This window comes from Pelophylax lessonae (assembly GCF_965119305.1).
Source record: "Pelophylax lessonae genome assembly, chromosome: 2".
Taxonomy (NCBI): Eukaryota; Metazoa; Chordata; class Amphibia; order Anura; family Ranidae; genus Pelophylax; species Pelophylax lessonae.
The window spans coordinates 586,709,108-586,727,128 of record NC_138769.1 but is presented as its reverse complement, the minus strand read 5'-3'; the positions used below and the strand labels follow the sequence as shown (position 1 = coordinate 586,727,128).

The 18,021-nt window shown below is 45.4% G+C and overlaps 1 protein-coding gene across 1 annotated transcript in view; it reads left to right on the top strand.

Annotated features, from left to right (window-relative positions):
• The first annotated feature begins 10,082 nt into the window (after nucleotides 1-10,082).
• Nucleotides 10,083-18,021, top strand: part of SCN8A (sodium voltage-gated channel alpha subunit 8) — a 328,265-nt gene continuing 320,326 nt past the window's right edge. The window contains exon 1 of the mRNA XM_082244781.1: nucleotides 10,083-10,201. The gene's annotated coding sequence lies outside the window, so the exon portion shown is untranslated. The remainder of the gene's footprint in view (nucleotides 10,202-18,021) is intronic.

Sequence of the window (18,021 nt, the reverse complement as noted above, 5' to 3'; positions counted from 1 at the left end):
AGCCTGTTAGTGCTCCTTTTATTGTCTACTCACAGACCCGTAAGACCCCTTTTACATGGGCCGTCCAATTGGGTCAGTTTGTCCTTATTTTCAGGTGGAATCGATCAGAACCCTCCATTCTCCTCTATGGGCAGTAGGATGCAAACGGACTTGTGTCTGTTTACACTCGGATACCTCCAATCTGATCAGACAAAACCAAATGGAAGGGGGATCTGTTCCCCTCTGTCTGGCTGGATCAGATTGGAGGGCAGTCGGGTGTGAATAGACAGTTGGGTGTGAATAGACAGTTGGTTGTGAATAGACAGTTGGGTGTGAATAGACAGTTGGGTGTGAATAGACAGTTGTTTACATCCGACTGCCCATAGACCAGAGAGAACTGTATCTCTGCATGATCGGAGTAGACATGGACCTGTCATCCAAAAGCTCCGCTCAGCTCAGCTCAAACTGGATCTGGTCTGTGTGAAAGGGAGCTAAGTGTTATGTAGCTGTAGCAGAGAAAAATCAGGTTTTATGTCTTACCAAACAGGGCTGTACTGTGTGATCAGGCTTTGTAAACTCAAAACTGGTTGGACAGAAATTACACTTCTTTGGCAGATAAATTTTAACTCTTCTTGTGAATAGATTTAGCACCTATATATTAACTACTTAAGGACCAGAGGGTTTTACCCCCTTAATGACCAGGCCATTTTTTCCGATACGGCACTGTGCTACTTTAACTGACAATTTTCAAAAAAAATTGATGTCCTTTTTTTCCCACAAATAGAGCTTTATTTTCGTCATATTTGATCATCTCTGCATTTTTTATTGTTTGCGCTATAAACAAAAAAGAGCAACAATTCTGAAAAAAAAAAAAACAATATTTTTTACTTTTTGCTATAAAACACTCCCAATAATAAAAAAAAAATCTAATTTTTTCATTGTTTTAGGCCAATATGTATTCTGCTACATATTTTTGGAAAAAAAAATCCCAATAAGTGTACATTGATTGGTTTGTGCAAAAGTTATCAAGTCTTCAAACTAGGGGAAAGATTTATGTAATTTTTATATATATATATATCTCCAACCATATCTTCCAAACCTTATAAAACTTTTTTGGGCAGACCCTGCTCAAATATGTAGCTTTATAGAACTGAGTCACTTTATTTACCAGTCATTTCCAATAAGACAGGGAAGGTGTCATTTGCTTTTTCCAATAGAGGATCAGCGCCCCGCGAGCATAGAACAGAAGCAGGCTAAGTAAGGTGCGCTAGGCCCTAGCTGGTGCCAGACAGTCCAACTAGGACTGTTGCAACTGTCATAGGCACTGGCATGGAGGTAATCTCCATGATACAGTCCACGACGGCAGCCCAGAACCCCCCGAGCTACTGGGCAGTGCCAATAGATAAGACCGAAATTGCCCTGAGAGTGTGAACAGCTCCAACACTCTGCTGAAGTCCCAGGGTAAATTTTGGAAAATTTTGCTGGAGTATAATATATTCTATTAAGGAATTTAAAGTCAATCAACCGATCCCTTGCCAATACTAAATGGGTAAAGGGGAAACTCCACATATCATCCCTGTCCTCTCCTTCCAAGTCTGGAACCTCCACCATCCATTGTTCTCTACGCCTGGTTACTGAGGTAGGTGAAACAGGGAAGAGTTCCTTGTATAATTCTGACATGGACTCCTTCAATAGGACATTTTCCAAAGTAGAGGACTTAACTACCACCTTGGTGGAGCCAAACTGGGAGATACATGCATGTCTCAATTGAAGGTAAAGGAAGAGATACAAGTTAGGCAGGTTGAATCTTTGTTTCAGATTCACAAATTGAGACAATTCGCCTCCTCCGGTGATGTCACATTAAGTTTTAACCCAATATGATGCCCAAATAATGGGATCAGGTATAGAAAGGAAATGGGAAAACGAGGTTTGAACCACAGTGGCGAAGCCAGTGATAGGGATTCAGAAGCAGGTGGCAGTAATTCCTGGGCATTATCTCAGGCCTTAATGGTAGCTCGCATTGTCCCCATCAAGGGAAATTTGGCTCTAGGGCCTCTATACACCAGGAGGCGGAGTCTCTCATATGAGCTCAGCACTGCTGCCTCTAACACTGTGGCGGAATCCCCATCATCCCCAAGGAGCAAAGACTCGTTGGCCAGCCAAAAAATATTTGTATAGATTGTGCTCATGCTGGTACTTCAGAGCTGTGCCGTAAACAATGCGTGCATGCATGGGAGTGATGTAATTGCCGGCTTGACCATTTAAGATAGTCGAAACCCATGAACATGGAAAGAAGACTGGGTGAGGATGAAAGCGCCTTCAGCTGTGACAGAGTGCTGCTGGAGGGCTTCGTTTCCAGGTAAGTCTGTCATAATGTGCTAGTATGAGATGCATACTGGGACAATATGACTTAAACTGCGTGGGGCCCAATTTGTTTTTTTCTTTAAGTCCTCATTGAGCCTCGGTTCACATTTATGCGATGCGGGAAGGCTGCGAATCCGCAGCCTGTTCCCGCATCGCACACGCACCCCCGGCAGTTCACACTGCCATATGCGATACGCTGGGGGTGTCAATGTAATGTTAACGACACCCCCAGTTTGATCGCATATCGCAGTGCGATCGTCCAGTTCGCACAGGATCGGATCGCACAAGTGTCAACCGCTGTGCGATCCGATCCTGATGCGGCTGCCAAAAAGGGTCCCTGTGCGTGTTTGGTGCGGCTGCGGTGCGAATTTAGCCATACAAAGTGTATGGCTAAACTCGCACCGCACAGCCGATCGCATGTAATGTCGGAGTAGTGTGCTCCGACATTACATGCGAACCCCGCACACGCTCAAGTGTGAACCGGGGCTAAGAACTATAGCTGCAGGAACTATGAAGAAATTTAATTTCACATTTTACAGCAGATGCAATGAAGACATTTTTAATCTAAAGCTCTGCTTCCCCTTCCCCCTTCCTAAAGAATCTGCTCAGTGCTTACGTTAGAGGTTAGAAGGCTGTTGAGTCACTGCTGGGAGAAGAGAAGCAAGGTAAACTAAACTGCTGAGAGAGTGAAATACGTCAGTACTTCTGTTGTAAACTTTGAGGCTAGATTTCTCCACAGTGCCTGTATTTACAGGAGCAAATGAGTTCTGCTTGCTAAGAGTATGAAACTGCACAAATATATATTACCTCTCACTGTATTTACATTACTTAACCTGATATTGTTTTTGTTTTTGTGATAGAACCGTTCAGCATCCCACTTAGGTGCTTCCATCTGTAAACTGCTTCCTCCAGTCTGGACATAGGAACCAGATATTGTAGCTGAATATTGTATAGCATACAAGACTAGTCGACAATAGCTTGTATGAGAACTGGAACTGTTTATTCAAAACTTACACAGAATTTAAATACTACACAATCAGGTGAGGCTGATCACATTATGGTATGCAGAGGTAACTGTATACAGGAATATAACTACAATGACTAAGGAACAACCAACATAAACAGTATAATACTCCCTCTCTAGCAACTCATAGCTGACATTAATATAATTAATGAGCTAAGTAACTAGTCACTTAAACCATATTCACATGCCGACATCATCTACATAGAAATAATGTCCGCATTAGCAGCGCTTTTAAGAAAGTAATACAGCTCCTATGCCTTTAAAAGTAATTTTTACTACTTTAAGGGTGCCAGTGATAATATATGCTCAAACGTTAATTCCAAATGATAGACAGCTGGCCCGTCACCACACCAAGTGAGACCGCTCCCTTAGGTATTAAACACTCACCAGAGTTTCACATAAAGTGAGCCTTTTAGTAATTATCCATAGGGTCATTCAGCTTTGTCTCCGCTAGCCTGTCTCTCCTCACCAGATTGGCCCCAAATTTAAATCAGCAGACTCTTGTTAGAACATCCACCGGGTAGTGCAAACTGTTTCCACCAACACTCCTCTCCTCACAAAGTGGATACCCATGCAAGGATAAATAGACTCATAGCGTAATCCAGTACTATTTATTGATATAAAACGACGAAGGCCCTGAGACGAAGTTGTAATGACGAAACGCGTCAGTATACGATCATGCGACTACCTTGATGACCAATCGTGTGTATCTCCCGTGAGCAGCGTGCAGTGAGTAAAAATTTGGGAGCTGTTTAGTGGTGAGATTGATACGCACTTCCAGCCACTATATGCCTTGTATTCTAATTATTTGTGTAAGCGCATTTGACTTTGGGAATGTTTGGGTTTTACATCAATAAATAGTACTGGATTACGCTATGAGTCTATTTACCTTTGCATGGGTATCCACTTTGTGAGGAGAGGAGTGTTGGTGGAAAGAGCTTGCACTACCCGGTGGATGTTCTAACAAGAGTCTGCTGATTTGAATTTGGGGCTAATCTGGTGAGGAGAGACAGGCTGGTGGAGACAAAGCTGAATGACCCTATGGATGATTATTAAAAGGCTCACTTTATGTGAAACTCTGGTGAGTGTTTAATACCTAAGGGAGCGGTCTCACTTGGTGTGGTGACGGGCCAGCTGTCTATCTTTTGGACTTCACGTTTGAGCATATATTATCACTGGCACCCTTAAAGGAGTAAAAAGGACTTTTAAAGGCATAGGGGCTGTATTATTTCCTTAAAAGTGCTGCTAGTGCGAACATTATTTCTATGTAGATGATGTATGCATGTGAATATGATTTGGACTTATTATAGCAGCAGCTAATATTGCCAACAAATCCACTTTTATGTTATTTCTGTGATTTTTTTTTCTGACATTGCAATTCCAGAGGCGCTGGGGGAAAGGGACAAGTGGTTCTCAACAGGACTGGTCGCTTTCATTGTTTTATATAGTCACTTAAACCAGCCTAGATGACCAGACTATTCAGGAACAAAGTCCACCACCCTAAATACAAAGTGCCATACACATTATTATAAGCATAAACGCCCCATAATGGTTTGATAACAAGTTACAGTGGTCACTATTAATCACCTCTTCAAGAGATGATCAGACAGACAGAAACAATAGGTGACCTAATTAGCACAATTACCAATAGGTGAAAGACACTTAGGAGGCACACTATGGGAGAGACCTACTTACAATAAACATATTATAGCAGGAAACCCCAGACAGGTGGCTTGAGCTAATGATATTCAATTTTTATTATTTAGATTATATAGATTTGGATTATATCTGCTATGAGTCTCACAGTGTAAAGCAGTTATTGTTAGTAATGGGCATCCAGATTCCAAGAGTATAATCCGGTGCGCCTTATAGTCGCGAAAATACGGTATGTGTGTTTTTTGGAGACATGAACTTAACTCAGAAAAAAAGAACACTACAGGGGTCTCGTAAGCAGTCACCTCCCAAAGAGTAGTGTTCTCTTAACCACTTAAGTCCCAGAGGATTTTCCTGCTCAAAGACCAGGGCCTATTTTGAGATTTGGCACTGCGTGACTTTAACGGACAATTGCGCGGTCGTGCGACGCTGTACCTAAATTAATTTGACGTCCTTTTTTTCCCACAAATAGAGCTTTCTTTTGGTGGTATTTGATCACCTGAGCGATTTTTATTTTTTGCGCTATAAACAAAAAAAGAGCGTCAATTTTGAAAAAATAACAATATTTTTCACATTTTTTTATATGAAATTCCCTCAAAAAAATGTAAAAATCTAAATTTTTTAACATTTTAGGCCAATTTGTTTTCTGCTACATACTTATGCAAAAGTTATTGTGTTTACTAACTAAGGGAAATATTTATGTCATTTTTATTGTTTTTTTATTTAACTAGTAATGGCGGCGATCTGCGATTTTTTTTTGCGGGACTGCAACATTTTCTCGGACAGATCGGACCCCTGACTAACATTTTTGACACTTTTGGTGGTACCAGTGACATTACTACAGTAATCAGTGCTATACATATGCACTGTAACTGTAAAAATGACACTGGCAGGGAAGGGGTTAACTTTATTAGTGATCAAGGGGTTAAGTGTGTCCCTAGGGGCGTGACTCTAACTGCAAAGGGGAGTGGCTTGTGATGTAACCACAGAGATGTATGATCTCTGCAGCTACACCAGGGAGAATGACAGGCGGCTTTGTTTACATCAGCCGCCTGCCTTTCTCCCTCTCCAGCGGGAGATTGCGAGTGGCCGGCGGACATCGGAGCCACCGGCCACTTGCGCGGGGATTCCCGTGAACGAGCAGGGGCGGGAGCGCGCCTCGGGCGGTGCGTGCTCGCCCCCTGCAGGCTCCTGGCGAAGCAACGTAGTACTACGTCGCTTTGCCCAGGAGGGGCTTACTGCTGCAGTAAATATACTGTGGGCGGTCGGCAAGCGGTTAAAAGCCAGGGCCTATAGTCAGTTGGTAAGAGGCCACCCTGCAGTCCACTCCAAAAGCCCCTGTCCTGGCTGGGTCTGTCGCAGTTTCCATTGAAATTCTCTCCAGCAGGATGAAACTGTCCTGTTTACTAGGCTTCAGTTTATGAATGAATAGGAACCTCTGTACAGAACTCTATGTTTACTCATTTTCAGTGCAACTAAGGCTGCAGACAAAGGAATTGAAGAACCTGTATCCTCAATTCATTTGTCTCAAAATTGAGAGTCTGTTAGACCCCTAATTAAAAAACAAACAAACAAAAAAAATACTAATGACACCATCCACTATGGGTAGAGCTTGAGGGTTCAGACTGTGCTGCTGGGGAAATGAGTTTGCAATGTCACACTGCATAGGTCCCGGACCCTCTAAGCTCCTGGTTTCACCTAAACAGGGTGATGGGGTCAGCCTATTACTCCACTGATGCAGACTGGCCATGCTCTGAAGGGTGAAAGCAGTGGACTTGTATGAGAATTTGGAAGTCAGAAGGCCTTCCAGCCCCAAGCCAAGCACTCTGAATTTCCACTTCTACAAATAAACCAACTGCTTTTATCCAGCAGCTCAGGGTGAAGTCGTTGGGGGGGGGGGGGGGATGGGTTAGGTCAACGTCTGCACCCACAAGCCTTAAAGAGGTTGTAAACTCAGTTACATTTTTTTATTTTTTTTTTACAAGCTGAAAGAGAAACACATAATGAGCTAGTATGCATCTAGCTCATTATGAAATACTTACCTTAGAACGAGCCCCCGCCATGCCGCCCGCTTAGCTCTATGATGGGCGACATGTCCAGTCGTCCGTCTTCCGGGATCGCGGCATCCGGCCATCTGATTGGCCGGAGCCGCGGTGACGTCATTCCCGCGCACGCGCGCGGGAGCCGACGGTCACGGCACGGGGCTTTGAAGGAACGGCACCAGCGGCCATTCCTTCAGAGCGCATGCGCCAGTGACGTCACTGGTTGCATGTAAGGTAAATATCTCCTAAACGGTGCATATTTAGGAGATATTTACAGTACCAATAGGCAAGCCTCATCATAGGCTTACCTATAGGTAAAAGTGTCAGAGGAGGGTTTACTTCCTCTTTAAGCTATGACTCTGCTGAACTGGCTTACTTTCTTGCACCTAGTATCCAAACTTATATTATGGCAATATTGCAATATTGATTTAGACCTGACTGGTTATAGGTGGTCAGGGAGGAATCTTTTTACTTCTGGGAGGCAACATTGCCAATAGTTGTCCAGAAGGGTTGGCTTTCCTGTGATCCAAGGGTGTAGTAGTTGGGAGTGGCTGGATTTGATGGATATATGTCTGTGAAGGTTCATCAGGTTTATGTGGGTCATAGTACATCTACTAGTAGTGATGGGCCCAGGTGTGTTCGGGAATCGGGATCCTAGTCCCAACCCACCTGCCTGATCCCGCCAGGAAGCCCACACTGCACACCGCTAATCACAGGCATTGAGACATTTACTGGTCTGTGCAGCTGCGGACCAGGAAATGTCTCACTGCCTGTGATTGGCGGAGTGCAGTGTTGGCTTCCTGGTGGGATCGGGCAGGTGGGCTGGGACTAGGATCTGGAACACACCAGAGCCCATCTCTTTCCAGTAGTAGTAGAAGTAGTTCTGCCAAGGTGTGCGCAGCCTATTGCATTAGGGTGTACATACAAAGCTCAAACACACATGCATGTGTTTGTGTGTCATATATATATATATATATATATATATATGGCCCTGGCACAGTGATATCCCTACCAGCACAGTGAAAGATAAGTGTGTAAGCACCTCTGATGGTGGCAGAGCCAGTAAGAGGGAGATCTTTCCCATCTTCCTGCTGCTACACAGAGTGATAATGCTAATGCGCACTAGGTGATTAGGGTGTGCCCAGCACACACCTGGCACACCCTGTGCGCACGCCTATGCTGCCAAGTTGAAAAGATTTGTAGCCACTTTCTCAGTTCCTAGAGCAGGATTTCTCAACTAGGGTTCCTCCAGAGGCTGCTAGGGGTTCCTTGACCATTGAGCAATTCCTGCCTCTCAGATAAGTTCCCACTGACACCAGTGATCCTTTTAGCTATCTGTAAGGGGGTAATTTTTCCCAATAACCTCAAGTCCAAGGCCCCTTTCACACAGTGGAGTCCGTCGGCGGACTCCGTTTGTCTCAGCGGGCGATCGATCCACCGATAACCCACTGAGCAGGCGGATGGCAGCTGTGTCTATGCCCTGTGTGCAGAGACACAGCTGTCAGGTCCCATTGTTCTCTATGGGGGAATCAGGTAGGAACGGACTGTCTGTCCGTTCTCATCCGATCCCATCCACTGGTCAGATGGAAATAGGGTTTCTATCCATCCAGATTTGACGGATCAGATCAGATCGGATGTCAGCGGAATGGTCCGCCTGTATGAAAGGGGCCTAAGGATCATTCTTCCCACTGATCATCACACCAATGTATCAGGAGTTGTAGATATAGTAATTTTAAAGCAGAGTTCCACCCGAAAATGAAAGTTTGTTCCATCTTCTTGGTCCGGGTCACCCAAAAAAACAAATGGATAATCGCAATTTTATTTATTTTTTTACTTACCTTGTTTAGAAGAAAATATACTTACCTTACTTCCTCTTCCTCCCCTCGGCGGCCATGGCGATTCGTCACTTCCTGGCTTGCAATGATTCCTGGGAGCTGAACGTCATCGCTCCCAGGAATCAATGCGCCTGCACCGCCCCCGACATCAGTTCGGGTTCAGGCGCCGTCATACCTTGCTAAACAGCTTCTGGGCATGCCCAGAAACTGTGCAGGGATGACGCTGCGGCACCAGAAGTGATGGTGGGGCCGGTGCAGTGCATTGTGGGACCGAAGAGGACGCAGAAGAGGATCGCGCTGGCTTCAAGCTGCCCACACCTGAGATGGCAGCGCTGGAGAAGACATTTTCAAGGTAAGTATTTCTTCTTGCAGGGGACAGTTCAGAGGCTATCCATTGTGGAATGTACTAGCCCTGACTGACCCAGGGGTATTTTTATGTATTTTTTTGTTTTTTTAGGTGGAACTCCGCTTTAAGCAGGGGTTTCCTGAGACTGGGACGTTTTTTAAGGGTTCCTCTAGAAAAGGTTGAGAAAGGCTACGCTAGAGTGTCTGTAAGATCCCCCACAATGGACATACATATCAGCAGTGCTTTAAGTGGGCCGGTATGCACTGGTACTCAGTACCGCCACTTGCATACCGCCACCTCTCTGTGCGCCTTAGCGTACCAGTACGCTCATTTTGGACATCTGCGCCCTCAATTGCCCCCCCCCCCCCCAAGAATATTTCCCACTCCAGAGAAAGACCAGTCACCACCAGTGAGTCCCCCTGCTCCGGAGTCCCAGCCCAGGTGGGGGGGGGGGGAGCTCTGTTGGGACCCTGATGTGGGGTGGGGTGGGGGCAAAAAAAATGTATATGCCATAATAGAGTACCGGCACCTCTTTTGGGCCACTTAAAGCACTGCATATCAGATGAATAAAGGTATCTTTAGACTTTTTAGCAATTGCATACATTTCTGTTTTATAGATCTTTCTATTGGTAGTAAGCAGTGAAAGGGTCAATCCATGGTGCAGGAGGATGTCGGCTATGTATGTAGGGGGTTACCCTTGTGGTGTGTAGCTGAAGTATTAGCTCTGCTGATCGCATGTAAGTGAGCGGCTCCCGCGCTGCGCGCACAGCACCCGCCGGTACCTCCCAGCGGCCGGCACGGGCACGTCTGAAGGGATGCCGGGGATGCCTTGTTTGGCATAACACCGGCGCGCGCTGCGGAGGCTCCAAGATGGCGACGGCCGCAGTTCCTCCTGCTGCAGCCTCCCCACCTCTGCAGTCCGGCGGCGCCTGCAGGGACTCCCGCTAGAGCCAAGCAAGTAAGTGTCGCTGGGATGCGATGCCGAGCGGGGGAGAATGGCTTAGCAGAGGCAGGGTGTGTGGTGGGAAGGTCTTGGGACAGGCTGAGGCTGGGACTCCGCTGGAGTAGAGTGCTGGCTGCTGGTGCTCGGGGCCCGGGATAAGGGGGGGAGGGTAGACTCAGGCACCGGCTCTTTGCCGCAGAGACGATGCTGCCCTCAACTTCTCCGCCGGCTGCCCCGACTAGGACTGGCCCCCGGGTCATAGCTTAGCAGGGAGCTCCACACTGCAGCCCTGATCCCCGGTGCCACTGCTGCATGGGGCTCATCATGCGGGGGGCTGGGATCTGGGGTCACCAAGTAGTTACTCAAGTGGATCACCAGTGCTGCCCCCCACCTTTTGCTTTTATAACCTTGTGCCTGCTGAAATGCCATCATTACCCAACACTTGGGGGTTCCTAGTGGGGTGCTATCTTTTTAGGGAGTCCCCCTCCATGTAAATTTAGTACCCCCCTCCCTTTTCCTACCCTTCCAGTGGCCTCCATCCCTGAGAGAGGGGATCATGGTGAAAGCCCTCACCCTGGCATACACCTGTCAGTGCCCCTGGGAGGAAGGGGGGGTCTTCACACCATGACCCCCCAACACAATCAGTGCGGCTACAGAAAATCACAAGGTGTCATCACTTTCCGTCCCCAGCCCCACCCGTTCCATTGTATGTGCAGGGGATGGGGGTCTGATCCTGGAAGGAGAGACAATCCTGCACGAGTTCGGGGCTGGGGACCCCCCTCCTGTGTACAGAGGGTGTGAGAATTGCGGGTGTGGTAGGTGGGCACAGTCCTGCATGCTTTGCGCTCTGCTCTTATTTTATTATTGCCTTCTCTTGTAGTGATCAGTAATATTGCTGGCTGGGGGGATACTGGAGGGGCTCAGGCTGAGTTTTGCAGTGACTATGTGTAGGCTTCTCTTAGAGAAGTGTGTCGGATAGATAACCTGCTCCTATACACTGCAGTATTTTTCCCTTCCTCTGAAGCCTGTGGCCCTTATGTTCTGCAATGGCAATGCCTGCACACAGCCAAGCGGCGTCCCTGTCTCTGTCTAGGATGTGGATGGCTGGGTGTCATGGTGTGCATAGGAATGTTATAGGGATGACACCATCACCGGCTAAGAGCACACGTGTCCCAGGCCAGCAGATGGCACATCCTGACACACAACACATTCCCTGCACAAGTTCCTGACACACAACACATTCCCTGCACAAGTTCCTGACACACAACACATTCCCTGCACAAGTTCCTGACACACAACACATTTCCTGCACAAGTTTCTGACACACAGCACATTTGCTGCACAAGTTCCTGACACACAGCACATTTGCTGCACAAGTTCCTGACACACAGCACATTTGCTGCACAAGTTCCTGACACACAGCACATTCCCTGCACAAGTTCCTGACACACAGCGCATTCCCTGCACAAGTTCCTGACACACAGCGCATTCCCTGCACAAGTTCCTGACACACAGCACATTTGCTGCACAAGTTCCTGACACACAGCACATTCCCTGCACAAGTTCCTGACACACAGCGCATTCCCTGCACAAGTTCCTGACACACAGCACATTTGCTGCACAAGTTCCTGACACACAACACATTCCCTGCACAAGTTCCTGACACAGAGCGCATTCCCTGCACAAGTTCCTGACACAGAGCGCATTCCCTGCACAAGTTCCTGACACAGAGCGCATTCCCTGCACAAGTTCCTGACACAGAGCGCATTCCCTGCACAAGTTCCTGACACACAGCACATTCGCTGCACAAGTTCCTGACACACAACACATTTCCTGCACAAGTTCCTAACACACAGCACATTCCCTGCACAAGTTCCTGACACACAGCACATTCCCTGCACAAGTTCCTGACACACAGCACATTCCCTGCACAAGTTCCTGACACACAGCGCATTCCCTGCACAAGTTCCTGACACACAGCACATTTGCTGCACAAGTTCCTGACACACAACACATTCCCTGCACAAGTTCCTGACACAGAGCGCATTCCCTGCACAAGTTCCTGACACAGAGCACATTCCCTGCACAAGTTCCTGACACAGAGCACATTCCCTGCACAAGTTCCTGACACAGAGCACATTCCCTGCACAAGTTCCTGACACACAGCACATTTGCTGCACAAGTTCCTGACACACAGCGCATTCCCTGCACAAGTTCCTGACACACAGCGCATTCCCTGCACAAGTTCCTGACACACAGCACATTCCCTACACAAGTTCCTGACACACAGCACATTCCCTACACAAGTTCCTGACACACAGCGCATTCCCTACACAAGTTCCTGACACACAGCGCATTCCCTACACAAGTTCCTGACACACAGCGCATTCCCTACACAAGTTCCTGACACACAGCGCATTCGCGGCACAAGTTCCTGACACACAGCGCATTCGCTGATCAAGTTCCTGACACACAGAGCATTCGCGGCACAAGTTCCTGACACAGCGCATTCGCGGCACATGTTCCTGACACACAGCGCATTCGCGGCACATGTTCCTGACACACAGAGCATTCGCGGCACATGTTCCTGACACACAGAGCATTCGCGGCACAAGTTCCTGACCACAACGCATGCGTGGCACAAGTTCCTGACCACAACGCATTCGCGGCACAAGTTCCTGACCACAACGCATTCGCGGCACAAGTTCCTGATCCTGACACACAACACATTTGCCACACAAGTTCCTTACACGCAGCGCATTCTCCGCACAAGTTAAACGCAAATGCAGCTGCATTCAGTTTCTGGTTGCATCATGCATTTTTATAGCCAGGTTTTCTGCTTGGCACTTCATTTCCCAAACCCACAGTAAAGCGACATACCTTTCCATGTCTATAGACTGCATGGAGGATGTCTTCCATCCCTTTTATTAACCCATAAAGATGCAGAATAAGTCATTGTGTGCTGGAGTGTAAGAATGGAATGGATGTTCAGTCACATGCAGTGTGTAGTCCCTGTCCCTAGGATGGTTATCCCTAGAACTGTCATTAGGTGGGAAGGGATCCCATGAGGATTGCAAGGCTTATTTAAAAGATGGTGTAAAGGGAGTTTGAGTAGTTGCCTGCAGCAAAGAATCCAGTTTAACGTTTTAAACAAAGTAATTGAAGTGGCATGTAGGGATAACGTCTCATTTTGACCCAGCTTGCTTGTGTATGATTTCCTGGGAGCGTGATACAGATGAATGGACAGCTCTATACAGACAAACCGTACAGTGGACAGCTCCATACACACTAACGGTTCAATAGACAGCTCCATACAGACTGACGGTTCAATAGACAGCTCCATACAGACTGACGGTTCAATAGACAGCTCCATACAGACTGACGGTTCAATAGACAGCTCCATACAGACTGACGGTTCAATAGACAGCTCCATACAGACTGACGGTTTAATAGACAACTCGATACAGACTTACTGCGTGGTGCTGAATGGACAGCTCCATAGAGACTAATACCTGATGGTGTGGTGCTGAATGGACAGCTCCCTCCAGACTAACCGTACAATGGAAAACTCCATACAGACTTGCAGCGTGGTGCTGAATGGACAGCTCCATACGGGCCAACTATGCAATGGAAAACTCCATAAAGACTTTCAGCGTGGTGCTGAATGGACAGCTCCATATGTGCTAACCATGCAATGGACAGCTTAATGCAGACTTGCAGCGTGGTGCTGAATGGACAGCTTCATATGGACCGACCATGCAATGGACAGAACCATAAAGACTAGCTATCTGATGGCATGGTGGTGAATGTATAACTCCACTGGCTGCCTTGTAGCATAGTGCTGAATGGACAGCTCCATAAAGACTGTTCAATGGTCAACACCATGGAGACTGGCCACCTTGTAGCATGGTGTTGAACGGACAACTTAATTAGGACTATCTGTTCAAAGGACAGTTTCATAAGCACTGGCTGCCTTGTAGCATGGTGTTGAATGGACATCTCCAAACAGACTGACTACCTTTTAGCATAGTGCTGAATTTACAACTCCATAAAGACTGACTACCTGGCGGGATGTTGCTGAATAGACAGCTCTATACAACCTGGCTGCCTTGCAGCATGATTTTGAATGGGTAGCTCCACACAGACTGGCTGCCTTTTAGCATAGTGCTGCATGGACAGCTTCCCAAAAACGAATTGTCTTGTAGCATGGTCCTGATTAGACAACTCCATAAAGACTATCTGTTTAAAGGACAGTTCCAAAAAGAATGGCTGCCTTTAAGCATGGTGTTGAATGGACAAGTTCCATAGAGGCTGGCTGCCTTTTAGCATACTTCTGAATGGACAGGTTTTGAAAGACTGATTGCCTTGTAGAATGGTCCTGATTGGACAACACATTAAGACTGGCTGCCTTGTTGTATGGGAAAGAACAGCTTCATAAAGACTGGCTGCCTTACAGCATAGTGCTAAAGACTGGCTGCCTTACAGCATAGTGCTAAATGGACAGCACCATTAAGACTGGCCACATTGTAGCATGGTGTTAAATGGACAACTTCATTAAGACCGATTGTCTTTAAGCATTGTCCTAATTAGAGAACTTCATAAAGACTATCTGTTCAAAGGACAGGTCCATAAGCACTGGCTGCCTTTTAGCATGGTGTTGAATGGACAGCTCCATACAGACTGACTGCCTTTTAGCATAGTGCAGAATGGACAGCTTCCTAAAGACTGATTGCCTTGTAGGATGGTCCTGAATGGACAACACCATTAAGACTGGCTACCCTGCAGCATGGTGTTGAATAGACAGGTCCATACAGAGTTGCTGCCTTTTAGCATAGTGCTGAATTTACTCCACAATAGTGCTAATTGACTCCATAAAGACTTGCTGTTTTGCAGCATATTGCTCATTAGACAGTTCTATAAAGACTGGCTGCCTTATAGCATGTCGCTGAATATATAGCTCAATACAGACTAGCTGCCCTGCAGCGTAGTCCTGAATGCACAGCTTTATAAAGACTAGTTGCCTTGATCCTGAATGGACAGTTGCATAAGGACAGACTGCTTTGCAGCATGGTGCTGAATGGACAGCTTTATAAGTATGGCAACTTACAAGCATTGTGCTGAATGAGCACCTTTAGCCATTATTACATGGTTGTATAGACGCCTAATGGATGTACATCTATTTGTAAGAGTTGGTTTATTGAACTCCTAGTTTTGCATTTATTCCAGTAGAAAGTATGACTCTAGATGGCCAGTTTAGATTTATAGTGACTACAACTATGTGGAGACTACATCTCTTGGTTTTACTGTTCACTACAGTTGTACTGTTTTACTGCATTTGGCCTTTTCTATATCCTTACAGTAGAACTGGCCTTTTTATTTTTAAATCATATACAGAATATAAAAGATGAAGAAACACATGCACCAAACCACTCGCATACACACACATTTTGTGTGTTTTTGTCATACCTAATTAAGGGTTACAATACAATATGAATACCACTGCCAGCTGTTTTTGCAGATACTATGCAAATAAATCAGTGTAAAAAAACTTGGGTTATAAAGAATAGATCCATAATAAACACAAGACGGTGACAGAAGCATGTTGTAAAGGGATGTACTAAAATATGCCACCTAAAATTCCTTCGTGAATATTTTAAAAACTTTTGGAAAAGAAAAGTTAGACATGGCAAATTTAGTGGGAGCTTTTTTGCCACTTTTATTCTCCATGGCATTGAAAATTAACAAACCATATTGGAAACACAGGTATGATCATGATCATGCAACAAAATTGCATATTTAAAGTCAAACTAAGAAAAGGCAGAAATTGGGCACCTATGTTCCATCATGTGTGCATATTTCAACATTATGGTAGGAAAAAAGTCGTGGGAAACTTTGTTTAGTTTATGGTTAAAGATGGTTAATAGCCACATATTTTCCAGAGCTGTTTCCTGGTCTATCCATTGCCAAAATGTCAATTATAGGCGTGAAACAGTTGAATAATTCACTCTTTGGTTTCTTATCTCTTTAAGTCAGCTTTGGTGATATTTATCTTTACTAGCTTAGGTCTCTTTCTACTCTCTAGGTAGAAACATAAGTGGCTTCTCATGTCTTTTTCTTAGTCTATAAAGGTTACTTATGCGGGTATATCTGTCTCTAAGAATCAATTCAGAAGTTGGTTGCGTTATATATCTTTTGTGTATCATCATCTCAACTTTTAGATCACTTTTATATTATTATTATTAGTTTAGCTTTATCACTTATGACTATTTTTTTATCACTATACAAGTTAATGAAATATACTTGTGCATCAAGCACTTCATACATAGATATTAGTTTACTTTAAATTCATACAACTCAAGTTTTACTTTTGGGTGGTTTGAATAGCTGCTGGTTTCCTTTTCCAGAAGCCTCCAGTGGTGAAATCCCCCTGCAGTTATGTGTGTCTCTAATGTCTCCAGTAAGGCTGTATACCAAGAGTGTCAGCCTCTTGTATCTGGAATATCTGTTTTGTTTCATTTAAAATGATTGTGAATCCATCATATGAGTGATGCTCTAAATTCTAGTAGGCATGTTTTGTCACTGGAGCTTCTGAGATGCAAGTAATCAGAAGGTGATTTAGCTTACTAGCAATTACTCAAAACTGGAATATTTGTTTCTGGATGTAGGTAGCATGTCTCAATAATGCTAACTGAAGTCCATTTCTATTTTCTGAAGCTCTCTCTCTATTCTCTGTTCTTCCTTAAAGGGAACATTAAAGTGGTTTAAAAAGGCTGAAGGTTTTTTACCTTCATGCATTCTATGCATGAAGGTAAAAAACCTTCAGTATGCAGCTCCCCTCAGTACTCACCCGAGCCAAATTGCGTTTCATCAATGTGCACAAGAGCAGCTGCTCTCCTTGGTCTCTGCTTTCTCATTGGCTCCCACTGCTTTCAATCACAGCCAGTGAGGAGGGAGCAGTGGGTGGGGCCAAGCGCGGTTCTGTGGTCTTAGGAACACACAGAGTGGGGCTCTGGTGTGAGCACGCATGAATGCCCCCATAGCGAGCGACTTGCTCAAGGGAACTCGGAGAATTGGAGGAGCCAGGAGCGCTTGCGGGGGACCCAATACGAGGATGATCAGGGTGGCTCTGCGCAAAACCACTGCACAGAGCAAGTAAGTATAACACATTTATAAAAATAGTAAAAAAAAAAAAGTGGTTGCAAAACCAAGGCCAAGCAAACACTCGTCCAGCGCTCAGTTCTGGTCTGTAAGACAAGTGGAAAAATTCCACAATACATTGAATGATAATAATGATTGAATGAACTAAACAATAATTAAATAAATTAAAGCAGCCGCTGTAAACTGCAAATACTAAAACCAAAAGTGTGACAGTCTCAACATATAAAATATATATAACACTCAATTCCACTCAGCAGCGCTAAAGCACTAATATGCATTTAAAGGTAATATTCCACCACAGTAGGTGAAATGTATGGCAATATAAACTGATTAATCACCAAATCTGCACACGATGATTAGATCACACAATACACTCTATAATCAATAGAGTCTTTAACAAAGTGCAAGTGTCCTTATTGGTAATAGTGATAGATATTATTCCACTGTGTTCCAGTGACAATCAATAATGAGATATCCGCCACCTCACCACTTGTGCTCCCCCATCGGTAGTGGGCACTCACCAGAAAACAATATGAAACTGCACCTTAAGATCACCTCTACGTTTCTCTCCTCTCCTCTGATAGCCCTAAACGTTCCTCTTCCACTGAATCATGTGAACCATATACTGATCACTGGGACAATTGCTCCATTCAGTTTGTTAGAGATAGCCCATGGAT